The sequence below is a fragment of the Pinus tabuliformis genome, chromosome 1_2, assembly GCF_031772625.1.
Source record: "Pinus tabuliformis cultivar Carrire ecotype Pingquan chromosome 1_2, CPIR1, whole genome shotgun sequence".
Taxonomy (NCBI): Eukaryota; Viridiplantae; Streptophyta; class Pinopsida; order Pinales; family Pinaceae; genus Pinus; species Pinus tabuliformis.
Window position 1 is genome coordinate 779,164,052 of NC_142298.1, and position 18,488 is coordinate 779,182,539.

The window sequence follows — 18,488 nt, forward strand, 5'->3', positions numbered from 1 at the left end:
ACCATGTTAAAAAAGATTTTTTATTAGATATGTTTTAAATTAGGTTAAATTTATATATTATATATTGATGTATATGGTTGTAAATTTATCACAATATATTACTACTCATTAAAATAGTAAATTTGTCTTTTTATTCATTTCTCAATTATATGTTAAATGATTTTATATGATATGTTGGGAAAATGTTGAGAAGAGTGATAACAACCATTTTCTTTTTGTTATATTTATTAAGTTTTAATCAAAATAATGAAAATTAGAGACATGTGGAGAGAAAACTTTCTCTTCATATGAAAAATGTTATTATCAAATTAATGATACTCATAAATAATATAAATGGAAATACAAATGTAAAAATCAATAATAATATTGGAGCGAAAAAAGAAATCCTCTTTTCTCTAGAAAATGTTATAAAAAAGATGGGAGACTTCAAAACTAACTACCATTTAATATAGGCTTTTATTCTATGATGTTAAAAGAAACAAGCATTTTTCTATTATTAAGAGAGTCTTACACTGATTTCTAATCTATATTTTCAAATAAAAATAACTATGTAACTTCAAATTCCACGAGCAATTAAAAAATTCAATAGTTAATGATAAAAAATTTGACTTGTGAGGGTAAAAGAAAAACTTCATGGCAGATTAAGAGAATATTTTTTTGTTACTTTCCCATATTAGAAAATACAATCCTAATGAGAATCCTATCATAATTGGCTCAACAAAAAAACCTTTGAAAGAGTGGATTCAAAAATGGTCAAATGCCTCAACAAGGCCTAAATCCCAATGGGAGAAGGTTACATCATTTAGGTCTGTAGCCTAAAATAAAAAATTCCACTAAAAGCAGTAACATAGCCAATAATAATACCCAGATTTCCTCATCTTATCCACTCTAATCGAAGAATGTGGAGGAGATAGATTGAAAGGAAAAAAGCCTTCGCATGCTTACTTTTACACAAAGAGGAAGCTACTCATGAATATTTGAATGAACCATACACTTAAAGACCTTTTTCTTCAAAGTAGAACTAATTTTCAAGCATATAAATGCATCTATAATAATGAAATGAGTGACTATAAGCCATCATAATCAATAAATCTACAAGCAACCTATCACTTTCCGAAGAACTACAATATATATGCATTAGATGAGAATGACATATATTAGAATAAGTATAGTCATCCTTTTTCATTAAACCCAACAACATGGACATAACAACCTTAAGAGAACCCTAAAAAGGGTCATCCACCCCCTTCCACTAAGACAAAGACACAAACATCATGAGCACGACCTATTTACAAGACATAAGAGCCTAAAGGAGAACCCTCTCTAGTCTTGAATGACATCGAAATAATATCATACCATAGATTTTATGTTCATTCATAATCCTCTTAGTTAATGAAGGAAAATGATAAATGCGGGAAATGGTCTAAGAGATATCCACCAAACCATTGATAACTAGAGTATTTAGCCTAGGAATTTTAAAATTCCAAAATGTCTTTTAGATGGGAAATGGTTATTTTTTTTCGAGGCACTCATAAAATAAATTTTCTTATGAGAAATAGATAATGCTCCCTTAGATCATTGTAAGAGACAAAAAAACCCCTCGTTATGTCATAAGGTGCTTCCTTCTGAGAATAACTCCCTTCCCATGCCACCTGTTCCGCCGTGAGCCATTGATTTTGGTGTTAGACGATTGAAAATTTTCCTACCATCAGATTGAAAACTGGTATTACTTAGCTACAATTCATAACATATTCTCTACCAAAATCTGGTATTAGATGGTTACAATTCATAACAATATTCTCTACCACCAATTCTATTATGTTTGTCATTATCTCATTTTAACACAAACTAGGCAACATCCATGTGCGCTCATTTTACTGCAAACCAGGCAGCATTTATGTGATAGACTTCAATACCAAGATTCATCCACAGGAACTAGTGTTTGCCATGCGACATAGACTTGACTACAAAGATTCATCCACAGGAACCAGTGTTCGACATAGACTTGAATGACTTGAATATCAAGATTCATCCACGGGAACCAGTGTTCGCCAGGTGTAGGTGTGCATGGATAGATAATAAGCTCTCCAATGTATCTGCCACAATGGATATAATATGTTTCAATCAGCATAAGGCATAAAAACATACATATAATATGTTTCAATTGGATTTCCATTGTTTTCCCTTAAGAAGAACAAAATATTTGCAATATTTGAAAGCATATTGAAATGTATTATTGTACTTGAAACAAAGGATGAATCTCCAGAGTCAATGGTGAAGATTATTAGGAGTGTTCTAGGATGTGCAACCATTGTTCCTTCCGAGAAGGACGCCATCTCTGCTAATCTACAGAAAGACGTTCTAATCTACAAAAAAACTTTAGCAGAAGTGCACATGTGTTCTTCAGGTAAAAGTGAAAAGACGAAGATGCCAGATTACCATGTTGAAGGACGTTATGCCAAGAGTTGCTTCGACCTTATCAACAATTCTAACGAGTGCATTTCAGAGATCTGATAGTCAGGCCTGGCTACGACCAAGCTTTCATTCTGGGATTGATTATCCCTCTAAATTAGATCATTCCGTCCATCTAGGCATCCATCCTTTACAAGGAACTTAGAAATTCCAAAGCAGGTATACATATTTAGATACTATTGTCTGTACTTGTGATAATCATTATAAACAAATGATATAAAGTTGAATTAATATTTTCACAAAGAACAAATTGAAAAATAAAACAATCATCTCATAGACTCTAAAGAAACTTCATTCAAAGTTGGAAGTTGGAATATTCAATATGCCAGGAATGGACATTATATACATATATGAATAAAAGTAAAAAAATATTGACACATAAAAGGGCCGAGGACCATTTCAAAAGAAAATCTATTACAAGTAGGGTGCATGTTCCAGCCCGAGGGGCCATAGCCAAATGGAGAGTACTTAATTAAAAGGGTCGAGGGGCACTTCAAAAGAAAATATTTTACAAGTAGGGTGCATGTTCCAGATCGAGGGGTCGTAGCCAAATGCAGAGTACTTAAACATAATTAACCTGAAAACCCTAAACCTAGGGGTATGAAAACCCTAGTTTACTTTTTTGCCGGCAGACTATAAAAAAACCCTTAAGGTTGTCGAGACTTAAGTCTTGCCATGGTCATGACCTCTGCCAGAATAGGGAAACCTGAATATTCAAATGGAAGTGGAGTAAATGTTAGAACCTTGAAACTAGGCTCGAAAAATAAATAATGGTTATAATCTAGACGAAATATTAAGAAAACGCCATATCCTACAGTAAAGTGAACCTGTAGCCAACGTACACAAAAAAAGGAAAAATGTGTTAGGGTTTCACTCATGAACCTAAGAGAAGGAGCATTGCTAAGACTAGAAAGTAGAGATAAAAGAAAATGTATACCTGTGACAAGAGAACAAAAAACCCTTCCTCTGTCTTTGCATCCAATTATAATTACCTTAGTTGAAGACAACAAAGAAAAAAATAATTAGACTAAAGGAATGGGAATCCCAAAGATTTCTAGAAACTATTAAAAAAATTGCCTTCAAAATCTTTAAGCTAGAAGGGCCAATAGTTAATTCAGGATTGGAAACTGGACAGGATTTTGTGATCAAGCCAAATGAGCAGAAACGAGGTATGCCCTGCAAAAGAGACCCAAAACACCATTATCACAATAGGTAAGCAACCTTGCTGTGATTAACGAAAATGATGACAACTTTACTCCGCGAAAACATAATTTCCTACCCTGTCAACAAACATGTATGGAACGCACTGAGCTGAGTAGAGAATGACCTCCAAGGACTAGTTAACCAACCATGCCATCAAATCTAGAAAATAACAAAATTAACAGTAAAACCCTAGGAGCCGAAGTTATTGTTTTCTCTACAGATAGAAGTGAAAAATGAAGAGTTAGGGGGAAACCCCGCAGGTAGTTACACCTCTACCTGTCGGGATTCTTTTTCTCACCATTGGGTCAATATTAAGATAAGTGTACAACGAAGATGTACAGGGATGAAAACATGCAAACCACTGGATCATCAAGAATTTTCCATTACAGATTAAATGCCAGGAACCATAGTTCGTGCTATTAATTCAAAAATAAACATAACATATGCTTAATCGAAATCCCCAAACGTTAAGTTGTGATACATATTGGTGTTAATCCTATATGTTTTGGATGGACCCCACCATATTAAAATATAGATATCAATCGAATATAATTTCGATCTAAAACATTGGGTGCAGTATTTACATATAAGAGTAGTGGCATACTGCTATGAGAAACCATGATAAGTAACATTTATATAAGAGACCCGAGTGCAAGATATATAATCCCGAGGATGTCTCCATCGGTATATTTTAATTAAACTCGCGTAAAATTAAGAGTCATCATCATGGACACAATTGATATAGGATGGTTATGTATTTAAAAAAATAAAAAATAATTTGAAACAAAAATTTACCATCTGAAAAATATTTTTAAGGAATAAATACTATTTTCATTAACAGAGAAGGAGGAATTTTTCCTATAGGAAGATTATGTATTGAGAAAAGTGTTTAAGGAATAATAGGTACAATTTTCATTAATCTAAAATAAAATAAGGAATTTTTCCTTTACGGAGATTACTTATTGAGAAAAGTACATCAAGTATAAAAATATCCTCTTATTTGCAATCACACAAACTGGGTAAGAATTGTTAAGTTAATTGGGAGATATGGAGACAAATAGAATTTAACATACTGCATAGGTCCTCGCCTTTCTTTCCAGATGCCACCCTTGCAACCTGAAATTGACCTGCACATTGAGATCCGGGAAAGCTAGCCCACACGACGAAAAAAATTGGGGTGTCAGACAATTATCCCGTATAAAAGAGAATGCCTCTAATCCTGCCTTGAACTATCTTACATTGATGAAGGAAAAAGCGTAGTGTGTTGCAATTCTCCTCTGCAAAACGATGACCATTACGATGCAAAATACCCTATCCCGTCCACAGTTCTACCCCTAGTGATTTCTCTGAAAGCACGGTCTCCCTCATGATCTCCTTCTACTGATGATGAACGCTCAAGGCGAGTAAGCTTAACAATGCCTCGGTGTGAGTCTGGGCTTTCGTGAGTTTTGGTTTTCTTCAGTGTCAACAGTCTGGTCAAAAGTTGGTTGTAATAAAGTTTCTGAATCACTTGAACAATCTGGTTCCCCTGCCTTCCTCCTTTCCCCCTCGTAAGTAAGCCTCCTGGAATAATCAATAACGAGCAACAGAGCGTGGAGATAAAATTTCAATCCTCTACTGGACGGAATCAGAGTTTATCATTGAAAAATCTCAAAAGTATGGCCACCTTACAGATGAGTAGTTTTTTCTTCAGTTTTGAAGCAACACAAAGTCGTTACTTGCACTCCATGATTGGATCAAATATTTGATTCCTAAAAAATTAGGAATCATAACAAAGAATATTATTGTCCTGGCTTTCCTTATGAGCAATGGTCAACCTATTATTGAGAAACTTTTGAACTCGAAAACATATTTCATTGAAAAATAAATTTTGTTGGCTTTCCTCGTCAGTGATGACTATTAAATTCATCCCTGAGTCTCTTCCTCTATTTCCTTAAATTCACTACTCCAAACATGGCTATAAGTTCAACAGATAAGCATATTTTGGTTGAGTAAGAAAGAAGAAATTTTGACAACCCTTGAATTGTTCCAACCATGTTTTAATAATGATATATAACCTTGAAATTAAAATACAATGACAATACCTTCGTATTGGCATTCACTCATGGCAAGTAATTGACTTAGAACAGTTGAATCACATCATTACGTTGATATGTCACTCACAACGGGGTTGCACAGAATCGAAGCCTGGCTATGACCATGAATGAGAGCGTCGAACGAATGCTTATAGTTGGATCTGAAAGCGACCATGAATGACAACGTCCAACGAATGCTTAGTTGGATGTGACATATTCTCCAGATTTGAAACATATATTCTAAATGGCATATATATCTGCCTATGGCCTTTGACAGATGTCCTAAACATAAATCACTAGCAACTTCATGACCAATTAAAGGAAATATATTAAATATCACTTGCCCGTGATATAATTATGGGGTTCATAAAAATAACGAATATTGAAAAACCAATTCAATTTATTATGGCTTATGTATTCCATATATTTAGTTTATATATAATTTAAGTTGAAGGAAAATATATAGAATGAAAAGTCATATATATATGGTACAGGTATTATTAAATGTGAACCTAATAAAAAAAATAAGCATGTCATGGTAGATTGAAATTTCAGGGTTAATTTTCTTTCCCATATTATACTAATGTTTACATCCAAATAACTTAAAAAACAAGTAAAGTATATGATTTTGTAAATAATTGTTGTAGTTCTTGGGAGCCGGTCTCGCCAATGAAGGTGAGAAATAATTTTCTATGGCTTGTTTTGGGTAGGGTATATAGTGTATAGGTGGAGTAGTTTGTTAGGGGGTATATCACTTTGTAACAAGGAGTTTGTTGTTGGTTATGACTTGGTAAATTATAATTTTTAAATTTTATGGTATTGAGTTGGCAACTTTTTAAATGATATAATAATAATGATTTTGACAAGCTTTACTATTGTATTTCGACTCTTTTATTAGGAATATAACTTTCTCCATTACATGATTTTGAATTGGTCACCAACACAACATATAATTTGGTTAAGATTTAGTTCAATGCATCACATATTCCATACTTTTCGTATTCAATTAGATGTTGTTGAATGTGACATGCTTCAAGACAATTCAAATGTTTAAGGTCAAATAGTATTGAGCCTGAATTGAGCACTTGGGAAGGAAGTTGCACTTAGTTGCACTTGCCTTTGTTTTGAGTAAATTGTTCGATTATATTACATTTAACATTAATATTTCATTTCACTCAAATTGGGATATAGTTAGATCACATAATATATCACATATTTTTCTTGGATGCGGGTGTTTAGGGGCATTGGTACTATGCGGCAACCTTGCATTGGCAAGTGGCAAGGCCACTTGGCCACCCATGCTTCCACCCAGAAGGTCACCATCGTAATTAATGGCATATTAATGCACTGCATGGGTCGAGGCTGCATCAAACTGGTTATTAAGATGGCTTCTTCAAACCATCTTCCCCCTGCTCTACCTACACTGAACTGCAATTGTCTCTCTGCTGCTGCAGAGCCGAGCTCACGCACGACAACGGGGAGACGCTACCAAATTCTGTGCTGCATTGAGATGGTGGATGATGCACATTTCTCGTAGAGTCTTCTATGCCACCTTAGGATTAGTTCTTTGGTCTTGAATCTCGGCTCTGAACAGCTGATTACAGGTCCTTCTGTTCCCATTGACCACTCACTCTTTGGCACTGCTCCTCCTCATCCTCATCCGCTCAATTTTTCCCAAGTGAGCATGCCTCATCTACGTCATCAGATGCGCTGTAGGAGGGGAAGTAGCAGATGAAGAGAAATTCGCCCCCCCTACTTGTCCCTTTCTGACTCGTCCCCTTCTGACTCTTCCTCCACTTCGAAGGCTCATTTCACGGGTCGTTACCTAGCCACGCATAGTAGTCGGGGGCGAGCTTAGACTATAGGTTTTCGGTCTATTGACGCTGCTCCCCAGCCTCCTGTTGCCTCTGTCTCATCTCTGCAACCCAGTCATTTTGCTCAATTTCAATTTCGCTGTACGCTGGAACATCTCTGCATAATAGCGACTATTTCGGTGGCATTTAGAGAGAAGCCACAAAACTCTGAAGACCCAGCCCACAATACTCAGGTGCAAACCACCACCAGCAAGAGAGAAGCCCTTGGAAGCAGCTCAGGGATGCACAGAAGCAGTGAAGGGATGAACAGAAGCAGCTCAGGGACGCACTAATCCAGGCCGCTTCAAGAAGATGGAAGCAATTCCGAGAGATAAATAGGATGCATAAGATGACATGGAGGCGTACAAATGTCTGATAATGGAAGAACCTCCTCCTCCTAATGACACCTAGCTGGTCAAAGTTTTTCAGGTTCTGGGTTCCCGGCTCCCAATATTATGGGTCTATTCTGGTGTTTCTTTTATGCAATGTTGTTAATTTTAATGATTGTTCAAAACATTGTTCCACTGTGGCATTACAGGTTGTTACCCTTGCGTGGGTAGCAAACACTTATAGTTTTGGAGTGGTTTCCCTGGTGCGGGCAGTGTCTTTCCAGTATTTTATAGTTAAACATGGCATAATTTGAGGCTTGCTCTGTAGAGGTCGATGTCTCTTTGTACTATTTTTGCTACATTAATAGAATTAGTCAAATTTAAAAAAAAAGAATATATCACATATTTTTTCATCTATGCTCTTCTTCCATATGCTATTGACTTACAACATTTCCTTTGTAACATTTGGTGTAATTGCTAGTTATTTCCTTTTGTGAATGAGAGGAGGCAAAAAACCAACTGTCCTCCCCTTTTCCTTGTGAAGGTCCTTGTAGGGAAATCCCACAAACTATGGCTAGCTACATGAGAGAACCTACATCTAAATGGAATAAGCTTGTAGTCTAGTTCTTCAATCCATTTTTTGTTCCAACACTTTAGGGATATTTTTTCTAGTAATCCATCATTCTATTTCAATAAAACTAGAATATGTAGAACCCCTTCCCTATTTAGTATTTTTAGTTTTTAGAATAGCTATCTAAAATTTGACAAATGAGTCATTGATATCCCTCAAAAGTTTACAACACCAAAAGTGAAGAACAAACACACCCATAATAACTAAACTTTTGTCACAACCAAAAAATAAAAATGTTCTAAATGAAAAAAAAAACCAAATCAACATTACTATAGCACTAAAAACCTTGCATTAAAACTAATTCATAATCCTTACTATTTTAAAAATAACCTTCATGAAAAGCAAACACAAAGTGCCCCATACTTCATTGATGTTAAGCTCGAGTAAAATAATTTTCACCCACAAAAGTAGCTCTACAAAGTTGAATCTCATCTTTTAATCACCCTCCATGATCACTCAAAACAATATTTTTCTTATTATTATTATATAATTAACGTTTCTAGTGCTTCTCAAGAAGTCTATCCGAACGCTCCCTTTGTGGCACCACTAGTAAAAGACATATAAGCCTCACCCTTTCCTGACACCTTTGCCTCCCTCGAGTTGCATAGTAAGGCCCCCCTTCAATGCCAACTACAATATTTCTCACATCTATATAAACAAAATACAAAATGGCAAATCAAAAGGAAGTATTCTATCTTAAAGAATGAGATTTTAACCATGGAATATGAATGTGACGTTAACTCAATATTCAAATAAATATATAATGAATAATTCAAATCCAATTCATATTATGACAAAAACATTCAATTACATTCTAGAAACTCTCAATTTTATATGATGATTTCAATAACTTGTTCTTGAGTAAATAGGATTTTACGAGATAAGTTAAAATCCAATTTGCCTAACTTATCCAATAGGCCTAATTTTTATTTTTATTTTTTAAAGTCATCCAATAAATCCCATGTCGTAAGAGTTCCCATCTAAATTTAGTTCAAAAAATATTCGATTCATGCTTTATGTATACATTTGCATTTGCCGACAATATTATGGATGAGATAAAATACTATTCCTTACCAACCGTAGTGTGGTCGGTAGACAATTACAGCTGTGGATTTTGTTGAAGGATAAACCTTAGATATAATTTTACAACTGGTTAAAAGTGTAAACACATGAAAACCCTTTATTTCTCAAATTATTCAGGCGTGAACTTCAGTATCTGGTGAGCCTAGAAGTGTCCCGAAGGTTTTTTCTCAGTATTTTTGCTTTCTCTGGAGTCAAACGCCCCGTCATAAACTTGGAACGCTTGGATGGAATTCCCTCGATTTCTTCGGCATCATCATTTGAACTCTTATTTTAGGGTTTACCAAGAAGACGAGCAATGGGAGAATGATACATAGTGTGGCCCCTTGCAAACTTGGAACGATTGGCTGGAATTTGCTCCATTTCTTCTTCAATATCATCTGAACTGTTAATGAAGACATTGTCTTTTGGATTCTTCTAGAAGGATCGAACATCTGATGACACGTTTATAATTTTAAGCCCAGGAATTATCCACCACGCTTTCGTTCCCCATCGATATTTTATAAATAATTTCCTATACTAAAACCAAAAAATGCATAATGGAAATTTCCTCGATAGGAGATTTCATGAAAACCGTTGATGGAATTTTCTTGTCGATTGTCATTAATGGTCCCCGTACTCACTTTAGGAATGCGATTTCTTTCCACTCAAATTACAACAAAATTGTGGAGGTTTGCAGTTACACTAAAACCCGCAGATTTTGGTAAACGTTACAACCTAGTAACTAGGATCCCTTTCCACTCAAATTACAACAAAATTGTGGAGGTTTGCAGTTACACTAAAACCCGCAGGTTTTGGTAAACGTTACAACCTAGTAACTAGGATCCCCAGGATGGAAATTACGGATTCCATAGAGGTGTGGTGATTCTTCCAACACCCCCAGGTTGGGGGAATCAAATCTGGGTCCAAGCTGTGATACCATGTGGAGGTTTGCCGTTACACCAAAACCATCAGTTTTTGGTAAACGTTACAACCCAGTAACTAGGATCCCTAGAGTGGAAATCACTGATTCTTCCAACAAAAATTTCGCCACATTTCAAGAGAAAAATATCAACCTAAGTTTTTTCAGAATATAGTACTCTTCATCGAAGTTTTGTCGAGAGTCGTATCTTTCAGGAAACCACGAAGGGAATTGTGGGTGTTGGTGTCATCCGTCCAGTTTCATGATTTCAATATGCCAATTCCATGTATTTTCCCTGGCTCACAGCTACCGAGAACTCAGAAGAAATCATATTTGCAGCGACCAGTCATGAAATTGATAAACTTGGGTCCAAGCTCTGATACCATGTGGAGATTTGCGGTTACACCAAAACTTGTTGGTTTTGGTAAACGTTACAACCCAGTAACTAAGATCCCTAAAATGGAAATCACTGATTCTTCTAACAAAAATTTCACCACATTCCAGGAGAAAAATATCAACTAAGTTTTTTCAGAATATAGTACTCTTCATCGAAGTTTTGTCGAGAGTCGTATCTTTCAGGAAACCACGAAGGGAATTGTGGGTGTTCGTGTCATCGGTCCACGTTTCATGATTTCAACATGCCAATTCCATGTATTTCCCCTGGCTCACAGCTACCGAGAACTCAGAAGAAGCCATATTTGCAGCGACCAGTCATGAAATTGACACCAGCAGACATCTTCATTATGCGACAAAATATGCGATTACAGGGTCGGATCCGAGGCAGGTACTCGCGGCATCTGTATTTTGGACTGTAATTAGTATTGATCAACGCCCATTGATATTTCGCATTGGGATCGGACGCGTGCTGGTACAACGCATCGGTATTCTGTTCGTGTGACGGTAACCCTGTCTCGTTTACAGAGAGTGATAATGAAATGAAATACCTCTAGGTCTCAGCTCATTAATCTATTTCCTTAATTTAAAAAAAAAAAAAATTAATCAAAACAATTTCAATCCAAACCTTAAATTTAACCTCCTTAACCAACTCACATGGACTAGTTAGTTCAATTTTAACCGCATGTTAAATAAATATATAATTTAATTGACAAAATAGATAGACAACCATATCTATCTGTGGAATCGATGTATCATGTCTCCTACATGAATAATGGTGATGAATTCATTTGAAGATTATTAATTAAACCATTTGTAAATTTAGTTGAGCTTAATAGTAATATGTTTTTCCTTCTCATTTTATAAAGATGTGAAAATATAATTGTTGAAAATTTGCAATTTTATATTAGATTAATTATAATGGTGATGAATTCATTTGAAGATTATTAATTAAACCATTTGTAAATTTAGTTGAGCTTAATAGTAATATGTTTTTCCTTCTCATTTTATAAAGATGTGAAAATATAATTGTTGAAAATTTGCAATTTTATATTAGATTAATTATAACTGTGAATGTATTAATAAATGTAACTTTTTAAATTTGAATTTATAATTTGATTTAAGTGATTTTATTTTTATTTATTTTTTATGTTGTCTTCCTAAAGGATGTTGCGACCTGCGTTGCTCTTCATGTGATAATCCGAAACCCTGCCTCCCTTCGATCTCCAACTGCGTCGCTACAGGACTCGCGTTGAGCACCAATCCATGGATGCGCCCCTGGGAGGGGCGGGATCAGCCCCCCCTCCTCATTCAGGTACACCTTTTGACAATCCTCAATCCGCATATTCTCTTTCTACAACAGAGGATCTTCCAGGGAAAGATCAGGGCTCAGGACCTGACATCAGTGAAGATGGGAACACAGAGGCCCGCGATGCGATGGCCAATGAAAAAAACGCAAATCAAAAGTCCCCAACGTCACAGCTAAAGGCGTCTTCGGCAACCTGCATTCCAAAAACTGCAGAAAGAATCAAAATCAACCTCCCCAGTTAAAGAATCAACAACGAAATCCAATTCATGAAGGATCATGCTTTAATAGGCAAGTTCCTTGGATTCTGGCCAACGGAAAAGGCCCTGCATGGCTGGATCGCTTCAAAATGGAAGCCTAAAGGACAAGTCACTTTGCAGCTAGGCCCCAAAGGCTTCTTCACTGCAACTTTCAACTGCCTGGAGGACAAAACTCGCGTATTTGAGGGAGGCCCGTATTTCTTTAACTCTTCAGGTCTGTACCTTCGAGAATGGAAAGAAAGATTCAACCCTGATAAAGAAGATTTCAGCTGGGCTTTGGTATGGATACACTTGTACTCCCTGCCTCTGGAATACTGGAACGAGGAGACGCTAATGGACATAGGCAACAGTCTGGGAGCCTTCATCAAAGTTGCAGAGGAAACCAAAAATCGAAGATACACCTCATACGCCAGGATCTGTGTTCAAATGCACCTGACCAAAGCTCTTGCAGACTCGGTAAGTCTTTTTCATGATGACTATGAATGGATCCAAACTATAGATTATGAGCACATTCCTTTTCGTTGCCGAAAATGCCATGAACACGGCCATCTGTATAGGGACTGTCCCTTAAACCTTCAACCCAAAACCCCAGCCGCCGATCCCAGCAAAGACTCTGAGGGATTCACCAAAGTTCCCACCCGACGCAGGCATGCAAAGAAAAATCCAGCAGGCCCAGAAAGCTCTAATACTCCTGAAACCAAGAACAGATTCATCCTTCTTTCTTCTCAAGAAAATACAGAGGATATCCATGCTGCTCCTCCAGAAATCCCTCCTCCATCCGTTTCCTCCCTGAATCCAAAGGCCTCTCTGTCGTCCTCCTCTAAGGACCCCTCCAGATCTCCCAACCCGACAACATCGGGGACAACTAGTCCTAAGATCGCTCAACAATCTTTTGCCATGGAGCTGGATGCAACTTTAGCCCTTAGTTTGCAAGATAACACTAGAGAAGAAAATCAGAACACCTCGACAAAGATGGATGAGGATCCAGAGAGCATAAGCTTGGAAGGCCTGGACCTCCTCAAACTGGAAACAACATGCAAACAAAAAGAATACAATACAATCCCACCTTAGGAAATTGAAAGATTGGAAGGAGTTCTAACCAGGGCTCAGCATAATAAGTGTTTAGGTATCCAAGTCGGAAGTCCTTGGGATGGAAAGAAGATCTTGAAAGAAACAAAGAAAAGGGGGCGCAAAACGGATCTGCAAAGAACCATTATTTTAGGTGAAATGCTTATGGAATCTGGGAGATTCCCCAAGCTGACAAAGTTCTACAAAACCAAATCCCACTGTTCCTCATGAAGCTTATTTCATGGAATGTGAGAGGGCTAAATAGCCCCTCAAAACATAGAATGCTAAAAAACTTGATCCAGCAAGAAAAACCCACACTAGTTTTTCTTCAAGAAACAAAAAGTATAGCATTGTTATAGAAAGGATTTTTAATAAAGTCTGGTTCGGAAGTTGTTCAGTCTTAGTAGATGCATCAGGTGCTTTAGGTGGGCTGGCAATTGTATGGAACCCGCATGTACTCAACCTTTAGGACTTCCATGCCTCTCATTTCCTCATTCAGGCAACCTTCCATCTCATAGGAACAAACATTCACGGTCATCTCTCCAACGTTTATTTTCCGCAAAACATTCAACAAAAATTGGATCTTCTAGATACACTCACAGCCCTGAATTCCAACAGGCAGTTTCCCCTATGGATTAGTGATGGCGACTTCAACATTATCACAGCCTTGGAGGAGAAAACAGGAGGCATATCGAAGCTAGACAGCGACAGTAGTGGCTTCAAAGACTTCATTCAAAGCAATCAATTAATGGACATGCAGACCTCAAATGGTATATACACCTGGACAAACAAACGGAGAGGATCTCAGCATATTGCATCCAGGCTAGATCGCTTCCTCATCTCGGACAATGCCATACACCTGGGCGGGGACTTTCATGCATCAATCGTGCCTCAAGCAGGATCCGACCATTGGCCCATCATGTTACAATGGACACGCCCAGGCACTAAGTGTAACAGACCCTTTCGATTTGAAGCCTTTTGGTTCTCAAATCCCAACTTTAAAAAAGTGGTCAATGAAGCCTGGAAATCCTATATTCCACCTGAGGGAGCAAAAATGTTCCAGTTTCAACAAAAATTAAAGAACCTCAAACAAGTTCTAAAAGTCTGGAATCAGACTCAGTTTGGCAACATCCTTGAGCATCGAAAACAGCTGGAGCAGCAAATGTGTTCACTTCAACAGAACATAATCCTGGAGGGAAGGACAGACGAGCATGCACAACAGGAGAAGTCCCTCTTGACAACCATTGAAGAACGAAGGAGGCAAGAAGAGATTCTGTGGAGACAAAAGTCCAGAATCCGATGGCTTAAGGAAGGGGAGAAAAACACTAAATTTTTCCACAGGTCGACCATCCAAAGAAGAATGTACAATAATATAGCCTTCATCAATAATCGACAAGGGGAAAGATTAGAAGCACATGAAGACATGGAAAAGGAATTCAAAGAGCACTTTTAGGAAATTCTCAAGGAACCACCAGGGAGTAGAGAGCAAGCCATACGCTCAATTACGCAACACATCCCAAAGATTATAACGGAGGACCACAATAACAAGCTGCTCCAACCTATCTCTAAGTAGGAAGTGGAAGAGGCCATGGCCAAACTCAAGGATGGCAAGGCACCTGGTCCAAACGGTTTCACAGCCAACTTCTTTCATGAGTTCTGGGAGCTTATCAATACAGAGGTTTGGGAATTAGTGGAGGAATCCAGATCAATGCACTGGATTCTACCATCCCTAAACGCTACTTTTCTGGCGCTTATACCGAAAGGGGATGAGCCAAACACGCCAGACAAATACAGGCCAATTGCATTGTGTAATGTCATCTACAAAATCATATCAAAAATACTGGCGAACAGGCTCAAACCTCTTCTCCCTCTTCTTATATCGCCAGAGCAAACTAGATACGTAGAAGGGCGCCAGATAATGGACAGAATCATCCTTTCAAATGAGGTAATCCATTCACTGAAGCTTCTCAAAAAGCCAGGTATGATTCTTAAGCTAGATCTATCCAAAGCTTTTGATAAACTAAGTTGGGCCTATATTCATCAGATGTTATTGGCTTTTGGTTTCAAAGCAACCTGGACAAGGTGGATCATGAATCTCATCTCCTCTCCATGCTTTTCGATCCTGCTCAATGGTTCACCCTCCGCGTCGTTCTGTCCTTCCTGAGGTATCCGACAAGGGGACCCCCTTTCCCCCTTCCTTTTTGTTCTCATGGTAGAGGGTCTCAGTAATCTGATTCACTCGGCCATCTCTTCTCACTCCCTAAAGGGCATTCCTCTCCATGGTCTCCAGCCCATTTCCCACCAGCAGTTTGTAGACGACACTATGCTATTTGGCCACCCATCCACTCAAGAAGCTATAGCCTTTAAGTCCCTGCTCTCTCTCTTCTCTGAAGCCTCTGGGACCTCCATCAATGCCTCCAAATCCTAGCTTTTCTTCTTTAACACCCCCACTTCCACTCAAAGGAACATTGCCAGGATTCTCGGGTTCACTATAGCTGTGCTTCCCTCGAAATACCTGGGAGCTCCTCCGATTGACTCTGCTTTAAAACATGCCTCATGGAGAACTCTTCTAGGCAAGCTGGAAACCAGACTCTCCTCTTGGACTTACCACTCACTCAATATTGCTAGCAGACTCATCCTGATCAAATCAGTTCTTCAAGCGATGCCTCTTTATCTCTTTTCTATTCTAGCCGCGCCCAAATGGGTCCTCAAAACCATTCGCAATTTTCAGAGAAATTTTCTTTGGGGATCCTCTGGTCTTAATAGGAAATGGGCGCTCATTAACTGGAAAGAGGTATGTCAGCCAAATTCTGCAGGTGGATTAGGACTAAGGGATCCCCTTCAAAGCAATAACACTATGGGAGCCCGAATCTGGTGGAATTGGATCTCCAAACCTCATATACCTTGGGCATGGTTATGGCAAGCAAAATATGAGCCAGGCAGTCAATGGGACGATCTTATCAGAATCAGCACCAACACTCCAGGCTCTCTGATATGGAATGCCACCAAATTACATAGCACCTTCATCCCAGAGCACTGTTTCTGGGAAATTCACTCAGGAACATCAGCTAGATTTTGGGAGGACTCTTGGCAACAACTTCCAAAACTAGCCTCACTCTTTCACAAACCCATTTCGCAAACTTCTTTGCAGCAAAAGGCTCTCATCCACGTCCATCAATTCTAGCAGCAGCATACAACACAAGGTTTTCGACAATGGAAATCAGCCAGCACCTGGCAGGCAAACTGGCAAGGGGAAACATACACAGATATCAATCATGAGCTAAATCATAGAAGAATCAAACACTCGGCTCAGTAGGACAAGCTACAATGGGGACACACGCAAAAAGGAATGTTTACCACTAAGGAAGTGTATCAGCTACGCTATCCATCCACGCAAGCAGAACAGGATCAGCTCTGGGACAAGGTCTGGCAACCAGGAAATTGGCCCAAGGTGTCTACCTTTTTATGGCTCTTGAGCAAACGGAGAATCCTGACCTGGGACAACTTGCAAAAGCGGGGATTCATTGGACCCTCGCGATGCCCCAACTGCAATTGCAACTCTGAATCCATCGTGCATCTCATGGAAACCTGTCCTTTAGCTACTCAATTGTGGGAAAGAACTGACCAATGCAATAGAAGATCAGGCAATCGGCCGGGAGATATCACAGATACCATCAGAAACTGGCCAAAGCAACCTTTCCAAAGTCCCCTCCTCAACTCTCTGTGGAATCTCACGCCGGGCTTCATCTACTAGATTCTTTGGAAGGAAAGGAACAACAGAGTTTTCAACAGCATCAGCAGGCCAGTAGACGCTCTATGGCTTCTTCTCAAGCAAAACATCCAAGAAACTCTGGCAACTAGACAATGGCAAGTTTCAGACCTGCCAGACTCCCCTCAGGAACGCCTCATCTTGAATGCATGGAACTTGGACCTCACTTTTATGGCTCTGGCCAAATCCAGACCCCCGTCGAACTCCGCCTCCCCCATCATCTGGTCCCCTCCAGCCTTCAACTCTTATAAATTGAATTTTGACGGGGCAGCCAAAGGCAATCCTGGGCCGGCTGGTTATGGCAGTGTCTTTAGGAACGAAATGGGCACAGTTTTACACATTTATCATGGTACAATTGGCAATGACACCAATAACGCTGCAGAGCTGGAAGGATTATGGACAGGTATCTGTATAGCAGAACAAAACAACTTTTTCCCGCTTGAGGTAGAAGGGGACTCTCTCATCCTAATATCAGCAGTCACAAAGATTCAAACAGGTACCTTGGCAGCTAAGATCGCCTCAAGCTGGAGGCTGCTCAGTAGAATGGAACAAATTGAGGAATGGCTCAGAATCCCTTGGAGCATCACCTTTAAGCACATAAGGCGCACTGCCAACAAAGTAGCAGATAGACTAGCAAATCAGGGAGTCGACCAGCAACACCCTTTTTTCTCAGGCCCTCTAAGTGACTCAGATGATGCACAACTCCGACATGAATGCTCTTCCTTGGCGCAACAGGACTATTCTCCCCTGGATGTGGGTGAATAGATGGCTCACAGGTACGAAGCTGGCGTGGAGGAGGGGCGCGTGGCCTTCCGCAAGCGCTAGTTGTTACGGAAGTAGCTGGGTGACATGGTCTCGCACATATCGTTTAATGGCAGTGTTAATGCTGCCCCTCCCAGAGTTAAGGTTATATGCAATGGCGCCTGGATTATTAATCCACCAGGCTTCTCATCTACGCGTCTTCAGACATAGCAAGGTTGCAGCTCACTGCTGCACCGCTTCCGCCAACTCCCACATCCGCTGGTCATCAACTCTGAAACAGGGGGCTCAGTCTCCACCTTATGCGGTGAGCTTGCTCCTCAAGTGTTCACCTGTCATTCCCTCTGCGTTTGTCACTCCAGTTCGTTGCAAGATGCCAAGGGAACAAC